This window comes from Pteropus alecto, unplaced genomic scaffold (assembly GCF_000325575.1).
Source record: "Pteropus alecto unplaced genomic scaffold, ASM32557v1 scaffold73, whole genome shotgun sequence".
Classification (NCBI taxonomy): Eukaryota; Metazoa; Chordata; class Mammalia; order Chiroptera; family Pteropodidae; genus Pteropus; species Pteropus alecto.
This window is the reverse complement of record NW_006436284.1, coordinates 4,954,631-4,972,743: the sequence shown is the minus strand read 5'-3', so window position 1 is coordinate 4,972,743 and position 18,113 is coordinate 4,954,631. Positions and strand designations below refer to the sequence as shown.

The window sequence follows — 18,113 nt, the reverse complement described above, 5'->3', positions numbered from 1 at the left end:
AATGTCTGTTATGCATGGGGTATGTTTCCATAGTCGTCGGCCAAGATTTCATTTCTAAATCATTTCTTAACACTTGGCAAAGAAGATTGGGTGTTTAAAACTCCTTTTGTGGCTGGGGAACTGGAAATACCACATCTGTAAAGAACAATGAGTTTTAACCTTTTTATACTATACACTTTCACTTTAAAATTTGGTGTTTTACAGGAATGCTGTTAGGTTGAAGTTTTTACTTGTTCCTCAAGTCACCTAACCAAGCAGGTTTTGGGAAGTGACAGGATTTTTTTTAAATCCTTAATATCCTTGATATTTGAAATTCCTTAATAGAATGCTTACAGGTGATCAGACTTTATATTTTCTGATACCCTCTTATTGGTAATGACACGTTAATCTATGTTTACCAAATGCTAACTCTGTGCTGTGTTAGGGCCCGTGGAGGAAACAAAGGAAGTCCACGAGAGAGATCATGAGTCATCCACTTAGTTGCATAGAATATACTCTCATGCTAATTATTGGCTTACATTTCTTAGACTTATTTAAGACTGATTAAATAAACATTGATTAAGCACCTGACAGTTACTGTACAACTATGAAATGATGCTGCAGATCTACATAGATATATGCACGATGTTTGTTTCCTAGGACTGCTATAATAAAGACCTGTCATAAACTTTGGTGACTTAAAACAACATTTATTCTCTTATAGTTATAGAGGCCAGCAGTCTAAAATTAAGGTGTCAGCAGAGTCATGTTCTCTCTGAAGGCTCTTTGGAACATCCTTATTTGACTCTTCCCAGCTTCTGGTGGGTGCTAACAACCGTTGATATTTCTTGGCTTACAAGGACATCACTCCAGTTTTTCCCTCCTTCATCACATGGCATTTATTCCTGAGTGTCTGTGAGCCTGTGTCCAAATTTCCCTCTTCTTATAAGGACACTAGTCATTAATTCAGGCCCGCTCTAATCAAATATGACTTCATCTTACTTAACTTGATTACATCTACAAAGACCCTATTTTCAAATAAGGTCACCTTCACAGGTATTGAGAGTTAGGACTAGAACATACCTTTTTGAGGGACATCATTCAAATTAGCACACTGTCCATGTTATTTAAAAAATTATAAAAGATTGTCAGAGTGTTAAAACGCAACTGCAAGTTCTTCACAGAGAGTGGGGTCTTTGTCTCCTCTCCTTGAATCAGGGTGGGCTGGCTTGTGACTGCTTTGACCAATACAGCATGGCAGAAGTGACATTATACGAGTTCCAAGGCTAGATAATAAAAGACCACACAATTCCTACCTTGGTCACTGTTAGAGCCTTGAGTCTCCTGAGGCCACCACGTTATAAAGAAGCCCAAGCCACATGGAAAAGCCACATACAGGCACTCTAGTCAACAATCCCAACTGAGCTCAGAATTCCAATGAACCCAAACCAGGTGCTACCTCTGTGAGTGAAGAAAGAAGCCTCCAGATATTTCCAGACATTCTAGTTATTCCTAACCATTTCCGTTTTCCCAGCCAAGGCCCCAGACTTCATGGAGCACAGGCAAGCCATCCCTGCTGCGTCCTGTCCAAACTCTTCAATCAGAGAATACATGAGCTTTAATAAAACGGTTGCTATCTTATACTTCTAAGTTTTCAGTTGGTTTTGTGTGGCGATAAATCATATGGTTTACAAAACATCCTGTATAGTCAAGTCACATTATTTGACAAAGTATGAATATATGTGCATGTACAGGAAAAGCCTAGAAGGTTAACAGAGATTATTTGGGATGGGGTGGGGTTTACCCTCTTTTTTACACCTTTCTATGTTTCTGAATTATTTACAATGAGTTCATATTACTTAAATAATCAGAAAAAAAAAAAGAAATCAAACAATTTTCATGTAGAAAAAAAGTGCTACTGAAATATGGCGGCTACATTTCCAGCCACAATTACTGAAAGACTCCTAATGAGAGCTGAGGCCTCTCCTTCCTGTAACCATAATCAAGACACAAATCATTCTGCAACCAAAGTTCATTTTAACTAATTCCCCCAGGACTCCCCAGGCTGAGTCTAGTCTCTGCAAGGCTAGGTCACATGGAAGTAGCAGTGACTGAAAAGGAGGTTCGGGCACTGTCCTCCCTCAGATGGCCAGGTCCAGAGCTCAGACAACCAACTCGTCCTTTGAGAACGGGAGAGGGCAGTGATTGTGCATCAGCCCGGGGATTGGAGAAGGTGGGGAGGACAATGAGAGAAGTGGGAGTGCCCATTGCGGGCCTAGAAGGTGGAGGCCAGGTGCCTCGGTTTCCTTCCCCGGCTGTGCCTCTCCCCGGCTAAGCATCTCCTCGGCTTAGCACGGGGCACCCACACACACCACGGAGCTGGGCCTCTGTACTGCTGATGTTATTTCTACCACTACTAACTAAGTTCCTGACATAAAGTGTGTCAGTGGAGCACATCCTTTTCCTTCAGAGCCGGAGTTTTCAAAGGTTAACAACACGTCCTGCCAAGAACACAAAGAACGAATCTCGGCACAACAAAGGAGGCCTTCGCCCCCCTGAATGGTCACACGTTAGAAATCCAGGGAAAGCGAGGAGAATCAAAAGGCCACAACTGAAAAGAATAGTCCTTGTGACTTCCACAAAAAAATGTGTTAGAATGGAGCCAAGGGTGGGTTGAGTATTATATGCATAGTTTCTAAGGAAATTGTAAAAGCAAGTAGTACATTAGGGAGGAAAGTATTCTTTAATCAAAGAAGTTCTCAAACCCATGGACCAATGTTCCCTTCCAGCAGCAACTTCCCACTTCCACAGAATATTCCACACTACAATCTCAGGCACAATCAGCAAGCAGCAGCCTCCACAGAGGTGGAGGGCGTCCCAAGAGACCAGGCAAGAGGTGGATGATAAGGTGCTCTGAGCTCTGCTGGGGCACCGTGAGACACTTTCTGAGTGTCCCCAGGGTGCCATCGCTATTTACAGCCAATCACCACTTTTGCTAAATTTGTGACCTTGTCTGTTCCCATTTGCCCATCAGCAGATACTCTGGTGGTTTACAGTTAACTGCTTGTGCGGTTCTGGTCTCCATAAGGAGAGTAGAAATCAAGGCAAATCCTCTCAGCTCCTTCATTTTGTTTCTCTCGTCGCATAACCCAATGTTTTTGTAAGGACAAAATACAACATTTTCAGTTTCCAGGCAAGGCACTTTGGGTCTGGGGAAGCCCCCAAACCTAACTACTTTAAAAGTTATATGACCCCCTCTGCCTGCTCTAGGTCCCCCTCTGATTGGCCCTTGCTGCATAGACAGCTCCAACTGGATCTCTCATACTCTGCCCCTCACCAACAGTTCTGGGGTCAGAAAAATCTCACTTCAACTCACTTCCCAGTGACCTTTGTCCTCACACACAATTCCTGAAGACCACAACACACCATCCCTCCACTCACCCACCCCCTGGCAAACTCAAATCCATGCCTCTGCTTAAAGAATACCATTGTTCTCCAGCCAGCAAAATTTGATTGTAATAATACAAGTTTGACAAATCTAAAGAAAGAGTATGGGGTAGGGCAGACTGTGTTGTCAAATCCTAGAAAAAAAGAGAATAAGAGAAGCGAATTTTGGCCAAGCCCATGCAAGTCCTGACAGAGAAGATGAGACTTAGCCAAGGAATTTCAATGGTTTCTTGCCCTAAGGCTCAGTGGCAAGACCTTCCCTGAAGTGGAGACAAGGAGTAGCTAATGGACTTAAAATGCTTCTAGCCCTGTTGGCAATGCCAGCTGTGGGGGAGATGGCCAGTCTGCCCACCAACACAGGTTCTTCTTCTCTTCCTCTACTGTAATGAATCCCTAGCCAGGGGGTGGGGGGCAGGGGCGGTCTGGAATGACACCACTGTTTCTAGGCTCCCCTGCAGCGAGGTGTGGCTATATGCCAAGTCCTCAATGGAAGAGAAGAAGTAACCCACTTCCAGCCTTTAAAACACTGCAAAATACTCCTCCACAATTTCCCCTTCCAATGGACCTGGGCCCCTCTTCAACCTCCAGATAAGGTCAATGTCCCATGACAGAAGGAGTCTCGGATTCCCAAGTGACCACATGGAGAAGAGAAACTACCAACCTGCCCTGGACCACTACATGAAGAAGGAATAGATTTCCATATTCTTTGTGTCCCTGTATTATGAGCACTCTTTGTTAGGGTGAAAAACCAAACTTCTAGAATAAGGCCTCCAAAATTTATTGCATCCAGTCTGCTGCATCCACTCAGTCCACGTAAGTCGAAGCCAAAACAAAAAGAATCCAGATGATCTCTATTAGCTATCTTAGGTTCATCACCTCATTTACTCCACACAGCATCTTATGAGATAATTTCAGTATCCTACCTTTACTGGTGAGAAAATGGAGACTCAGAAAGTTTCAACGACTTGTCCAGTCTATGTCATACTGACAGAGTTGGGATTTGAACTCAGGCAGGAATTTGAATGCTTAAAGTCTGTGTTCTTATCCTCCACTTTTTGAAGATTTGCCTCCTGACAAAAAATTTGAGAATGGAGCAACCCATTCTAGCCCATGTGACTGTCATTTCTCCTTCTTCTGATCGAATCTGTTAATAAGGCTTGAGTTTGGTTAATAAGACTATGTTTGGGCTCTCCAAGGGCTGACCAATACCAGAGTTCTGACTCACAAGGCTAGAAGTCAGGCCATGGATGTAGTAAATTCACTTGAGTGAAGAAGGCCACATGATTGAGAGACAATCTGCCAGGCTTTTCCGGGGCAGCATGTATGCTTCCCTATCTCTGGATGTGGCTGAGAGATAATCAGTGGGCTTTTTCCGTGAAATGAGAACATGTTCATTGTTTAGTTTTTATAATAAAAATATGGCTCATCTGATGAATACAATCTGAAAGAGAATTGAATTGTATAAAGATAAAAGTAGAAATACACTCCTTACCCTACCTGACCCGCAACTTACCCATTCCATTGCTGGCAAGCTCATGTCTCTACTGTTATCACTTTGGAACATGACCTTCCAGCCCCCTTATAAAAAGATATATAAAGTGTTACATACACAGCATGATATAGTTTTCAAAAAGTAGGTTGTAAAATAATATTATAGACATATATGTTTATAAACATAAAAATAGTTACTTTGCCTTTCTTTTTTTAAATAATTGTTTTCTAGTATTCCAATCTTTGTATATACAATCATTTTGCTCATTAAATGCTTTAAAATGAAAAACAATGTTAAAATAAACATTACTTATAAATCTTTCTAGGAATTACATTTTTGTAAGTTAACCTACAGAAATATATGAGCAAATTTGTAAGTGGATATGTAAATTTAAATATGTATTGATATTTAGAAATTATCCTCCCAAAATAGGCTATCAATTTATATTCCCATGAACAAGGTATTACTTTGTTTATATCTTTACACCATCACCAACACTGATTACTATCTTTTTTAATATTGACAAATCTGATGGGTAAAAAATTTATTATTTTAGTAGATATTTCTTTAATTTTCATTGAAAATAAGCATCTTTAATCATATTTACTTATCTTTCATATTTCTTCTTCTGTAGGGTTGTCATATATGTTTACCCAATTTTCCTTCTGAGTTGTCATTTTCTTATTAAAGTGTAGGAGTTATTTATTAATAAAAAAGAAATGGTTATTTTCAATACTATATTGCAAAAACCTTTTCTTCCAAATATGCCATATGTTTATGAAATTTATTTATACTGGTCTTGCCATACATACAATTTTAATTTTTAGACATTCCAAATATTCAAATTTTTCCTTTGTGAGATCTTTTATCATTTTGTGCTTAGAAAGGCCTGTATTTCTTTCTGTAATATTAAAAAATGTTTCAGCAAATTTTCTTCTCAAATGTTTGTGGTTTTATGTTTTTCAAATAAAGCTAATATATAAGAATTTATAGTTTTGTTGTGCATAGTATACCACCATTTATTTAAAAAGGAGCAAATTGGCCCCAATTTATGTATGGATAATCATGTCTTTTCTGCAATGATCTGAGGCCCTTCTTTTGCTATGTTCCTATATAAATTAAAATCCATTTTTAGACTTAATATTCTATTTCATTGATCTCCCTCAGTATCATACTATTTTAATTATTCTAACTTTATAATATGGCTTAATATCTAGAAGACAAAAGTTAAATTCCTTTTGTACTCTAGAATAGCCCACAAATTACTAGATAGAGTTTAGCATCATTTTAATAATTTCCTTCAAAAATTTACTGGAGTTTTAAATGTGTTTGTATTAAATGTAGAGATAAGAGGAAAGTTGTATCTTTTTTTTTTTTTAGGCGAAGCAACCCTTGGTTGACCTCACAGATCGCAAGCACCTTGTCAGCTTACAATCCCTTGTTTATTATTTTTTATACCTACAGCATGTAGTCTTCCTAGGTGGTCTCCCATCCAAGTACTAACCAGGCCCGACCCTGCTTAGTTTCTAAGATCAGATGGGATCAGGCTCGTTCAGGGTGGCATGGCTGTAGACAAATTTGTATCATTTTTAATAGTCTACTTTTTAAGAAAATTATATCTCTTCCTTTATTCACTTTCTTTAATATTCTCAATGAAGTTTCATAGCTTATTTTATGTGTTTAATGTTAATTCCTATGTGTTCAATTTCTGCTACTATTGTGAATGATGTATTTTTTTCTCTCTGTATTTTATAACTGATTATTATTTGAATATAAGGAGGTCGGGTTGAATTTCTTTGATAAAAGTTTTTTTTTTTTTTTTTTTGCCATCACAACTATTATTTTCCAGAACACATTTGGGGAATACGACAGAGTTTCAGAAAGTGGTTTTTAGATGTGGTGACAGTCTAATTCTTTATGAAACTATGAATTTATAGTAGTGTAATTGGCTTTAGCATAGTTTGCATTTTGATATATTACACTATAAGTTTCTCTCAGCTAGAAACAGCTACACTTTCCTTATTACAAACATAGCATCCATTTTCATAGTGTAAATACAATGTTAAGATCTAGTGATAGAGTTGCATATGTCTCTTGTGAGACTGAACTTGTTTCAATATGCCTTTGCACACTGAAACTCTGCATCTATAAAAAGTAGAATCCTAATGTACTCATGCTTTTAAGTAAAAGATGAAAAGGTCTCTATGTGACCCATTACTTACTAAGATAAAATAAACATAATTCATTGTGGATATTTTATAACATATAGAACTTCTAGATCAGAGATAGAATATCTATTTCCCCATACCCACCAATTTTTAAAAATCTATGAGATCAGAAGAATGTACATAGTATACCACCATTTGTTTAAAAAGGAGGGACAGTCTATGGCCATGCCATCCTGAACAAGCTTGATCCCATCTGATCTCAGAAGCTAAGCAGGGGCAGGCCTGGTTAATACTTGGATGGGAGACCATCTAGGAAGACCAGGTGCTGTAGATGTAAAAAAATTTTAAAAATTAAAAAAATAAGGGATTATAAACTGACAAGGTCCTTGCGATCTGTGAGGTCAACCAAGGATTGCCTAGCCTAAAAAATAATAATAATAATAAATGAAATAAAATAAAAAGGAGGGACACATCCATATGTGTGCTTACATATGTGCAATGATATATTAAAAAACGGCATCACTGGTAGCTTCTGGGGAGGCTGGAGGATACAGGTGAGCAGATTTACTTTCCAGTGTGTATACTTTTTATACTCTGAATTTTCCATCACATGCAGATATTGTTTTTATTAATATGCTTCTATGTCAGAAAGATATTGAAAAACAGTAATACTCCATATTAGCAATGATGTGGTGAGAATAAGATGGGAATTTTTTAAATTTACAAATGGGGTGTAAGTCGTACGATTATGTTTGACATGTCAGAAGCATTTAAAATTCCTTTACCTGCATCTCTGATTCTTTACATAGGATTTACTTTTAGAATCAGAATTATTGTGTGTGGTAAGCAGAATAACGGTTCCCCAAATGGTCCCCCACGTCCTAATCCCTGCATCTGTGAATATGTTATATGGCAGGAGGGAATTAGATTGTAGATGGAACTGAGGTTGCTAACTGGGTGACTTTGAGATGGACAAATTATCTTGGATTATCTGGGTGGACCCGATGCAATCGTTAGGATCCTTATAAATTAAAGAAGGGGCAAGAGAGTCAATGTCAGAGTAATGCAGTGACAGAAGGATTCAACCAGCCGTTGCTGGCTTTGAAGATGGAAGGGGCCATGAGCCAAGGAATGTGGGCAGCCTCATGAAGCTGGAAGTCAAGGAAATCTTGGATCTTCCCCTATAGCCTCCAGAATGAATGCAGGCCTGCCAACAACTTAGCCCAGTGAGACTTATATTGGACTTCTGGCTTCCAAAACTGCAAGATAATAAGTTTGTGTTCTTTTAAGCCACTAAGCCTGTAGTAATCTGTTACGGCAGCAATAGAAAACCAATACACTGTGTCAAAGATGCACCCAATATAAGAGTAAAAATCTGGGCAGAATATAAATGTCCATTAATAAAGGAATAGAAAACGAATGATGGTACATTTATAGGAAAGTATATTATACAACTAGTATACACTTAATTTTGAAATTTGTTAAATGTTTATGAGACAATAAAGGAAATTTATAAATCTGTATTTGATTCTAATTATAAAAATTATATATATATATAATATGTATGTCACATCAGTAAGGGTCAAGCTGCAGGAAAGAGGAATTTCTCAAGCTATTTCAAACAGAAAGGGATATAAAGAATCAGATCCATACAATATCATGGGGAAACTGTAGGAGTAAGTTCTCAAAGGGTTTCATGAAAAGTCAAACTAGCTTCCAGGGTTATAGCTACCTCGACCTTGATCACAAAGGGGGATGTCAGTTGGAGTCTGCAGTCACACATCCAAAAGGCAGTGAAGAGATGGCCCCTTTTCTTACAGATCCCTTTATCATCCCCACTACATTATACTCATGTAAAGAATATTTCAGTCTAACAGCACATTTTTCTGCCTCCACATTTATAATATTTTAGAAGACAAACCAGAAACAAACATCAAGGAATCTAGTGGTAAGAACCCAGGCACTGGAGTTAGATGACCTGGATTTAGCTCCATCTATACCTTTTGTGGCTCTCTGGCTAGATACTACACTCTTGTGCCTGAGCACCTTTGTCAGTAAAGGGAATAATATTAGTGCCTGCCTCATAGGGCTGTCTGAAGATCGAGTGGGATTGTGGGGGCCAAGCATTTAGCAGGGAGTTCTATAAAATAAAATTGCTCAGTAAATGGTAGCAATCATTCTCTCCTATACTTATCAGGTATTACTTATCATGTCTTACTTTTATCATCAGAAAAACAAAAATCTCATTTTAGAAAACTCTAAGCTGGACGTTAATCTTCCCAAAACAATCATGGTCTGATGGAAAAATATGAATTTTAAAAGTTGTTGCCCTGCCTCAGTTCTGTCTGTCGTATATCTGCTTCCTGTTGATAAAGGGAATAATAAAGACATACAAGCACTATTTAAAAGTTGAGAATCAAAAGACCTTGAGTATTTTCATTCTCAAGGCCATTAATTCTATACGACAAAAGTTGCCCTCAATCTATTGTGTAAAAAGCTCCCTATTTCAGCATTTGACAGTGAATGAATACATTTTGGGAGAGAAATGGAAAAGTTTATGATAATAAAAAGGGGTAAAGGAGACAATCGGTTTTCAGTAAAGCCTGATTTACTAGTTGGACTATTGACCATAGGGTCATCTAAATATGGACATTTATAACTGTCTAAATGTAAACTTCTCAGAGGTCACTCTTTTGGTAGTGGTTACTCAATTACCCGCCTGATCCTCTCATGAGGAACACAGATTTGGGCACCATATTTCTCCTTATGGGACAGGACCCTGAAGGAATATGCCTGATGGTTTACACTTTTACATACGTGACTTGTCACTTGGTGCCACAGCCTTCCTTCAGGATGGGCAGTTCCAGATTCTCTTGCCAAAATGAGAATATAAGTCCAATGTTCTTTTCTTTGCCCCATGCTGCACAGGACATCTTCAAAGAACCACAGGGGGTGATTTAGTTTATAATAGCCATCCTTTTAAATTAATTTTAAAACCTCCAAGCTAGTATGAGTTAGGTTTTACTTCTTCGAAACCTTCAGCAAATCTGTGGGTTGGAAGTACATTCACCAGAACATGGGCAGTAGGTAAACCATGATTCTCACTGAATTTCAGTAGGGCATATTTTATGGCTTGTTCTTTTTGTATATCAAAGAACTTCATGGTCCCCAGAGATTAAAAAAAAGCATCCAAGTACATGAACTTTAAAGGACCTAAGTATAAACCCCAACAGGAAGTGATTTTACTTTTATTCCCAAATTCCATTACATACAACTAAAGGAAGTAAGGCTATCAATTTAGTCAGCCTTAGAGATAAGGACCAAGCAGGAAATGACTTTTCATGTGACATCATCAAGAGCCTATGTCAGAGGAGGAACGGGCAGGGCATGTCCTTTGTCCTTTACAGATTTTTCCCAGCCATCTCTGAATGAAAGGGGCAGGGGCAAATTTAATTATAAGTTACCCCAGTATGGGTTGCATGGCTCTGTGGGACCACGATGCGGACATTATTCTAATATTGAAAGAAAGAACGAGAAAGGAGGGAGGGAGGAAATGAATGAGTTAAACCCTAATCATTTAGCAAAATAAACCTTAGCTGTTAGAAGCCAGTGAATGCTACCGGTTTATAGTCTGGTTAACTAACTGTGACCTTGTGTCATTTTAAAATGGACATTTCTACTTTAGAGAACATTTGGGATGGTGTTCACAGTATAAATCATTTTCATTTCACTCATGCACCTTTAATCAGGCATGGGGACATGGGAGAAAGATAAATGGGGCTCAAATACCACTTTGTGTGACTCTAGGCTTAGTCTTTCACCTGCAAAACAGGTCAATTAAGACCTATCACATGGGGTTGTTGGGAAGATTAAACAAGATGGTGCATGGAAGTGCCCAACGTAGCTGGCACTCAATAAATGTTTGCAGTAACTTTATCCATGACCTCTTAGTAGGTAATCAATTATTTTTTAGATTTTTTTAAAAAATTGTGGTAAAATATACATAACAAAATTTTCCATGTCATTCATTTTTAAGTGTAGTATTAAGTACATTCTCATTGTTTTGCGATAGCCCTCCAGAACTTTTCTTCTTGCCAAACTGAAACTCTACGCCCATTAAACAACTCTCATTCTCCGCCTCCCAGCCTCTGGCAACCACCGTTCTATTTTCTGTCTCTATGAATTTGACTATTCTAAATGTCTCGTATAAGAATTTGTCATTCTGTGACTATCTTATTTCAGATAATCAATTTTTTTAGGTTACTTTTTGAGACTTGACAAATTTTGACACTCGGACAAAAGTTTTGGCAACTGCATGTTATATTGCTATATTGCATGATTATCCAACTAGTTAGGTAAAAACATGAAGTTTTCCAATAAAAGGTGATCAATAAAAGGTGAGTTAGATCATCTAAGTTGCAATGGATGGATTTTACACAGTAGTCAATTCTCAGATTGCCTGCCATGTATTGGCACCTGTGTCTTATCTCATTTACAGCTTTGTAAATTCCTGGATGTCAAGTAGTACCTGGCATGCATTAAGAGTGTACAATAAATACTAATGGACTAATATATAAACAAATCAATGAATTCTGATTCTATTTTATGAATCGTTGGCAAGAAAATGTTCATCATAGGGTATTTCCCATTAAAACATTCAGAACTGGGCAGAATGAGAGAAATAGGGCTCACATACAGTGTCGATGGAAATCTAAACATTTAAGAGGGCAATGAAAATATTCGTGCATTCTTTCCCCTCCCCCCCACCAATGCTGCAAATTCATGTCTAGTTAATTTATTCTACAAAAATAATTATACAAATATTCAAAGATATATGACTGTGGTAAGCTGATAATAGTCCCTTAAAGATATCTACATCTTATTCCCAGAAGCTGAGAACCTGTGAATATGTCATGTTCATGGCAGGGGGTAATAAAGGTGCCAGATAGAATTAAGGTTGTTAATCAGCTGACCTGAATAGAAAGTGCTTCTGGATTATACCAGGTAGAACTAGTATAATCCCAAGGGTCACTTAAATGTGGATGAGGAAGGCAGAAGAGTCAGTGTAGGAGTGACTCAGTGTTGGTATGGGAAACACTCAACCAACATCGACTGGCTATAATGATGAAAGAGAGCTAGGAGCCAAGGAATGCACCAGCCTTTAGAAGCTGGAAAGCAAGAAAAGGATTCTTCTGCCTTAGAGTCTCTAAAGAATGCAGCTCTGCCAACACCTTGATGAAATCTATTTCGAACTTCTAACTCCCAGAACTATAAGGTAATAAACCTGTGTTGTTTTAAGCCAAGTTCATGATTATTTGTTACAGCAACAATAGAAAACAAATACAATGGCTAAAGATGCTCACTGCGGCATCATTTGTGACGAAAAAAAAAAAAAAGTAAGCAACATAAACATTCATCAATAAAAGCCTGATAAAGTACTGTGTCATTATCATGAATGTTGAAGATTGCAGGTTTTCATCGAAGGGAGAATGCTGGAGGTAACCTCTCTTTCTGCTTTTGGCAAGAGCTCACCAATTAATTTAAAATGTAAGAGAGGGGAAATATAGCCAAGAAATCCCAGTTAATAAATTGCCCTGACTGTACACACACAGTCAATATAACGCAGCAGTGAGACGGTAGTACTTTAGAGTCACCCAGTCTTACTTCATTCTTACAAGAAAGCTGTAAAGACGCCAAGCACTATGCTACACACTGGAAAATATAGCGAAAAGAAGCTGACTAGAGCAGGAAGAGAAGCAGGCAAGAGAATTATACTAAGCACAAGAAATGCCGAGGCCGGGAAAGTATGGGTACCTCAGGAGCACGGAGAGGGACACCTAACCAAGTCAGGGTGGGAAGGTGGGACAGGGACAGCTGACAGGCGAGGAAATGCCTAAACCAAGTCCCAAAGGAGGAGAGGGATTCAGCCAGACAAAGACGACGCGGAAGGACGTACCAGGGGGGAAGAAAGAGCTTACACGAGGTTAGCTGACATGATGTCCAGTAAGGGTATGTGGGTAGGGTGGCATGAGAAGACCAGTAAGCTCTAAAACACTGCTCAAGGACTTTTACATAATTAGTTTCTTTACGTTCTCTGAACCTCAGTTTCCCCACTCTCCTAATAGAATCATAAAATCTTCCTCGCAAAAGAAGATTAAGTGATATATGCCCAGAGTTTCGGGGCCAGAAAAGGAAAAGGAAGATCCAGCTCCTGGGAGTCCCTGCCCTGCACTCCCTCCGCCGGCCGTGGCTGCTCCCCAGAGAAGCCCCTCTGCCCCAGGCAGGCTGGAGCCATTCTAGTTCTTTAAAGCCCCAATGCATTAAAGAATGAAAAACATTTCATGGCATATTTTAATCATTTATATTTAATAGATCACTGCTTTTAATGCATACAAAATACAATAAAATAAAATTGTGCTATTCAAAATGATTACAAACTAAAACTATATTAATTCATAGTTCATTCCAGGCCATGTGTTCTGGTAATGAAATAGAGATTTAAATTTATATAATGAACATTTTTTTTTCTTTCAATTGCTTCACTGATTCTGACTCTCTATAAGACCTCATTTAGAGAAAGAGAATCTTTGAGCGCCTTGGTGAGTGAGAAGCCCAAACAGCCTGCCAGTACCAGGCCCTCTTTATATTGACCTGAAGAAAGAAAGCAAACTTGTACATCAGAATCATCTGGGGAGTTTTCAAAACATTCTGAAGGCTGAGCTCCACTCTCTAGACTCTGATTCAGTTGGTCTGGAGTGGGGTCCAGGGATCTTAATAGTTTTTAATATTCCCCAGGTGATGCCTGTATAAAGCCAGAGTTGAAAAATACCATAACTATAAGCAGGAGAGACGAAGAAAGGAATCTTTTAAAGTTTTATCAACTCATTTGCAAATATTTGTTAAAAGACAAACAATGGTTAAAAAAAAAAAAATAGATCAAATGGGAGCAAAAGGAAGGCTTCAATAAAAAGGCTTACCTAGGATAGACAGAAGTACAGCAGAGGGCATCCTAGCCAGCAGGCAGAGCACAGAGCACAATGGAGGCCCAACCATGAAGAGCAATGGATCAAATGTTTGCACATTAGGGAGTGGAAAGGAGCCTAAAAAGAATTGAGAACAGTCTGTTAAAGTTTGCCAATTCAGTTTGCCAATGTCACGTGGCTGCATTCTGACCAGGCAGTTATGAGGTTCACAGGGTGGATGGAGGGCCAACTGCTGGCCCCTATGTTGAAGATACCAGCACTGGTCAGAGGCAGTCAGTATGGTGACCAGGCAGACATAACTGCACTGAGAGAAAGACAAGATTCTCAGGCCATAACCAGGATGGCCAATCTACTGCTGAAAAGCGGGTGTGTGCACCCAGAACCCTGAAAATCAATTTCCTGTGTCTGATCTTTAGTCGGGCTATTATACTGGAGAAAGAGATGAGGTAGTCCCTAAAACCTGAACATAAGGGCATTCTGTGAAAGCTGAGTTACAAAATCAATACTTAATAGATCAGAAGAGTTATGCTAAGAATGAACGGCTCTTGAAGCAGAGCAAGACAGATTGTTAAACAAGACAGAAGTTAGCAATCAAAAAGGGTGGTCATCAGCCATGGAGGCATAGAAAAAGGACAGCGCCGTTGCTGTGCTTGCTAAGCTCCACACTGGGGGCACGGTACCCTGGACAAAGGACTCAACCCTGCTGTCCTCAGCCTCCACTGCCTCCCTCTCAGTGTGGGCCCCCGTCATGTCTGGATTATCACAAAGCCTCCTAACAGATCTCCCTGCTTCTGTCTTTTCTGCCCCCATACAGCAGCCAAAGTGACCCTGTTACATGACACAGATCACATACTTTTCTGCTCAAATCCTCCAGGAGCTCCCCATCTCACTCAGAATAAAAGCCCAAGTCATCATGACAGCCCACTTATGGCCTTCTATGACCTGGATCCCCCTCCTCCAGGCTTCCTCTCTTCCTCCTCAGCCTTGCACCATCACTACCCTATCACACAAGCCCCACCCCCATCCTACACTACCTCCCTGCTGAGTGTCAAACATGCCAGGTGTGCTACTGCCTCAGGGCCTTTGCACTTGCTGTTGATGCTCTGGAATGTTTTTCCCCTGTGTATCCACAGGGCTTACTCAAGTCCTTCAGGGCTTTACTTCAGGTTGATGGACCTGTCCAGACCACTTTATTGAAAGTCTCTCACCTCTCACTGCTCATACTCCGTGCTCCATCCCCACTTTATTTTTCTCCATACCACCATTGCCATCTAAATATCAAAATTTTCACTAACATTTGATTATTACATCTCCCTCCAACTACACTGTAAATTCATGAGGGCAGGGATTTGGGTTGGTTTTGTTCACTGCTGTATTTCTTACGCCTAGAACAATGAATGCCTGGAAAACAGGCATTCAATAAATATTTGTTGGATGAATGAATGACTCAATTAATCCAAGTGTCCAGGATATCTCACTGTGCCAATGGCTCCATGAAGCTTTTGAAACTAAATGGCTCAAGTGTGTGTTGATATTGGGGTAACTACATTTTTCACAACAACCTTATGATGACGGTTTGGTTTCCCACAGGGTAAAGTAGGAAAGAATATGCGGTCAGAAGATATGTAGCCTGCTCCCTTTCAAAGTTTTTGTATAAAAGGAGTCAAAAAATTAACATGGCAATTTATAACTTTTTCATCGTATTTAGGGCTTCAGTCTCCAACCAGCTTTCACAATGTTGAGTTCCCAGTACTGACCTATGAGACCCCTTGGCCACTCATTCGAGGGCCAGTCTTATGATTCCTGGAGCTCAGCTTTCACCTCTTTCAAACTCTGCCGGTGGTGTTTAGGGTAAACAAACAGCAGCAACCTGGCATGTATGGGTTTATGTTCACGAGTGGCTGGGTAGGGTGTGATGTGCGGTCATGTGTCACGTTGCTCAGGCACAGATTTGAATCCAGCAGGCTGGGGCACAGAAGCAGGCCTGCGGCTCAACAAAGCCAGCACTGTGGCCTGACGCGGCCTGTTCTCTCCCCGGCGGCCGACTCCTCCGTTCTCCTGGAACTGTAACAGAGGTCTGTCTTTGTGGACAGCCACCCTCCTGAGAAGGTCGACTGCCTGTGCTGGTGGTGCGAATACAGACAGCTAGGTTTTCAACATTTCATTGCTTTCATAAAATGCAATTTAGTGTTATTCGTAAACCTGGTGAGTCACAAAGGTCTTCTGTCCTCCAAACCACAGTTCTATATGTGCTGCCCGGGCCTCACACGCCGCCGGGATCCCAGGAGGTATGAGACAGGGACAGGTTTGGTTCTCAAGGAAACTACCACATCAGCTCCCTGCTGGCTAAAGCGTTTGTGCCATGTATTCTCAAGTAGGTTATAAAGTGATTACAACACAAGCTGTAGAGTCAGGTGACCCTGGAGTCAGATGACCTTGGTTCAAATCCCAGTTCTGCCTCTTTCTGGCTGTGGGACCATTACTGAATGTCCCAATTTCTTTGTTTGTAAAATGGTTTTATAAGGGAGTTCTGTAGATAAAATAATGTATGTAATGGCAGGGAATAGTACCATTCCTCAAGCATAATAAACACTTGATACATAAGTGGAAGGAAAAAAGAAATAGATCTCAGTCCAGGATCTATGGGGTATTTAGCTGCTAAAAAGTCATCACAAAAAATGATAGAATTGCAGAGAAGGGACAAGACATTTTGGAAAGCTCTCCAGGACACAGAAGACCAGGGTTTTGGATTTAGAAACAAAGAATAACTTGTACCACAGGAAACCACAGGCTATGGTTTCATTGTATCTCTCTCTACAATACACTTTACCTAGTCTCTCAACAGTACACTTCCTGATGCTGTTGAATTTCAACAAGGAATAACACAATGAGGATTGATTTGGTCATTATTGTGAGTCCACTGCCCACGTAAGATTGTTCCTTCTACGCTTGCACAATTTGCTTCCAGGTCTCAGAGGGGTTGGCACAGAGCTGGAACTCTACTCTTCTTTTTAAATGCTAGGTTGGTTTTTCTTTTTGCTGGTCTCCCTGTGAATTTTAAAATTTATCTTTATTTTTATTTTTAAAATAGAAAATACATTCAATCGCCAAATTACAAAGATAAAAAGGTACACAATGTAAACAGTCTAAGTGTCTTTTGATGGATGATTGGATAAAAAAGACGTGGTACATACATACATACAATGGAATACTACTCAGCTATAAGAAAGGATGAAGCACTGCCATTTGCAACAACATGGATGGATCTTGAGAGTATCATAAAACAAAATAAGTCAGACAGAAAAAGACAAAAACCATATGATTTCACTCATATGTGGGATATAAAACAGAAAGCAACAAATGAACAAACAAAACAAATGAACTCATAGACACAGACAACAGAATGGTGGTTATCAGAAGGGAAGTGGGGGGTGGGGATAGGACAAAGAGGATAAAGGAGGTCAAATATATGATAATGGAGGGAGACTAAACTTTGGGTGGTGAGCACACAATGCAATATACAGATGGTGTATTATAGAATTGTACATTCGAAACATATAATGTTATTAACCAAAGTCACACCAATAAATTTAAGATTTAAAAAAAGTTACACAATAAAAATCTCCCACCCCTCAGCCATCCAGTTGCCAGCCCCCAAAGCAGTGTTACCTTGTTACCAAGTGTTTGCGTATATTTCTGGAAATAATCTATGCATATATAAATAAACATATTTACTTTCTTATCTTTTACTACATACAAAATATTATTGTTCTGCCTTTTTATTTTTCTCATGTAACTTTTCCTGGGAAAATCTATTTTGGTATATAAAGGTCTTCCTTATTTTGTTCTTTTTAAAAAATGACTGACACCTGTAGTTTTTAGTCCTTCAGATAACTGTGTACCTAAAAGGTCAAAATTTCTTTCCATGGATTCTAGAATAGGAGCCATTAAAAGGCACCATTTGTCAAAAAAGCCACTTTTTCTCCAGGACTACAGGTTTCACGTTCTCCGTAGGTATTCTGGTTCTGATAAAGAACACAGGCT

At 39.3% G+C, this 18,113-nt stretch overlaps 2 pseudogenes; one reads left to right on the top strand and one right to left on the bottom strand.

Annotated features, from left to right (window-relative positions):
- Positions 1-6,373: 6,373 nt before the first annotated feature.
- LOC112480222 lies at positions 6,374-6,492 on the bottom strand (annotated as a pseudogene).
- Positions 6,493-7,301: 809 nt separating this feature from the next.
- On the top strand, positions 7,302-7,420 carry LOC112480223 (annotated as a pseudogene).
- Positions 7,421-18,113: the final 10,693 nt, after the last annotated feature.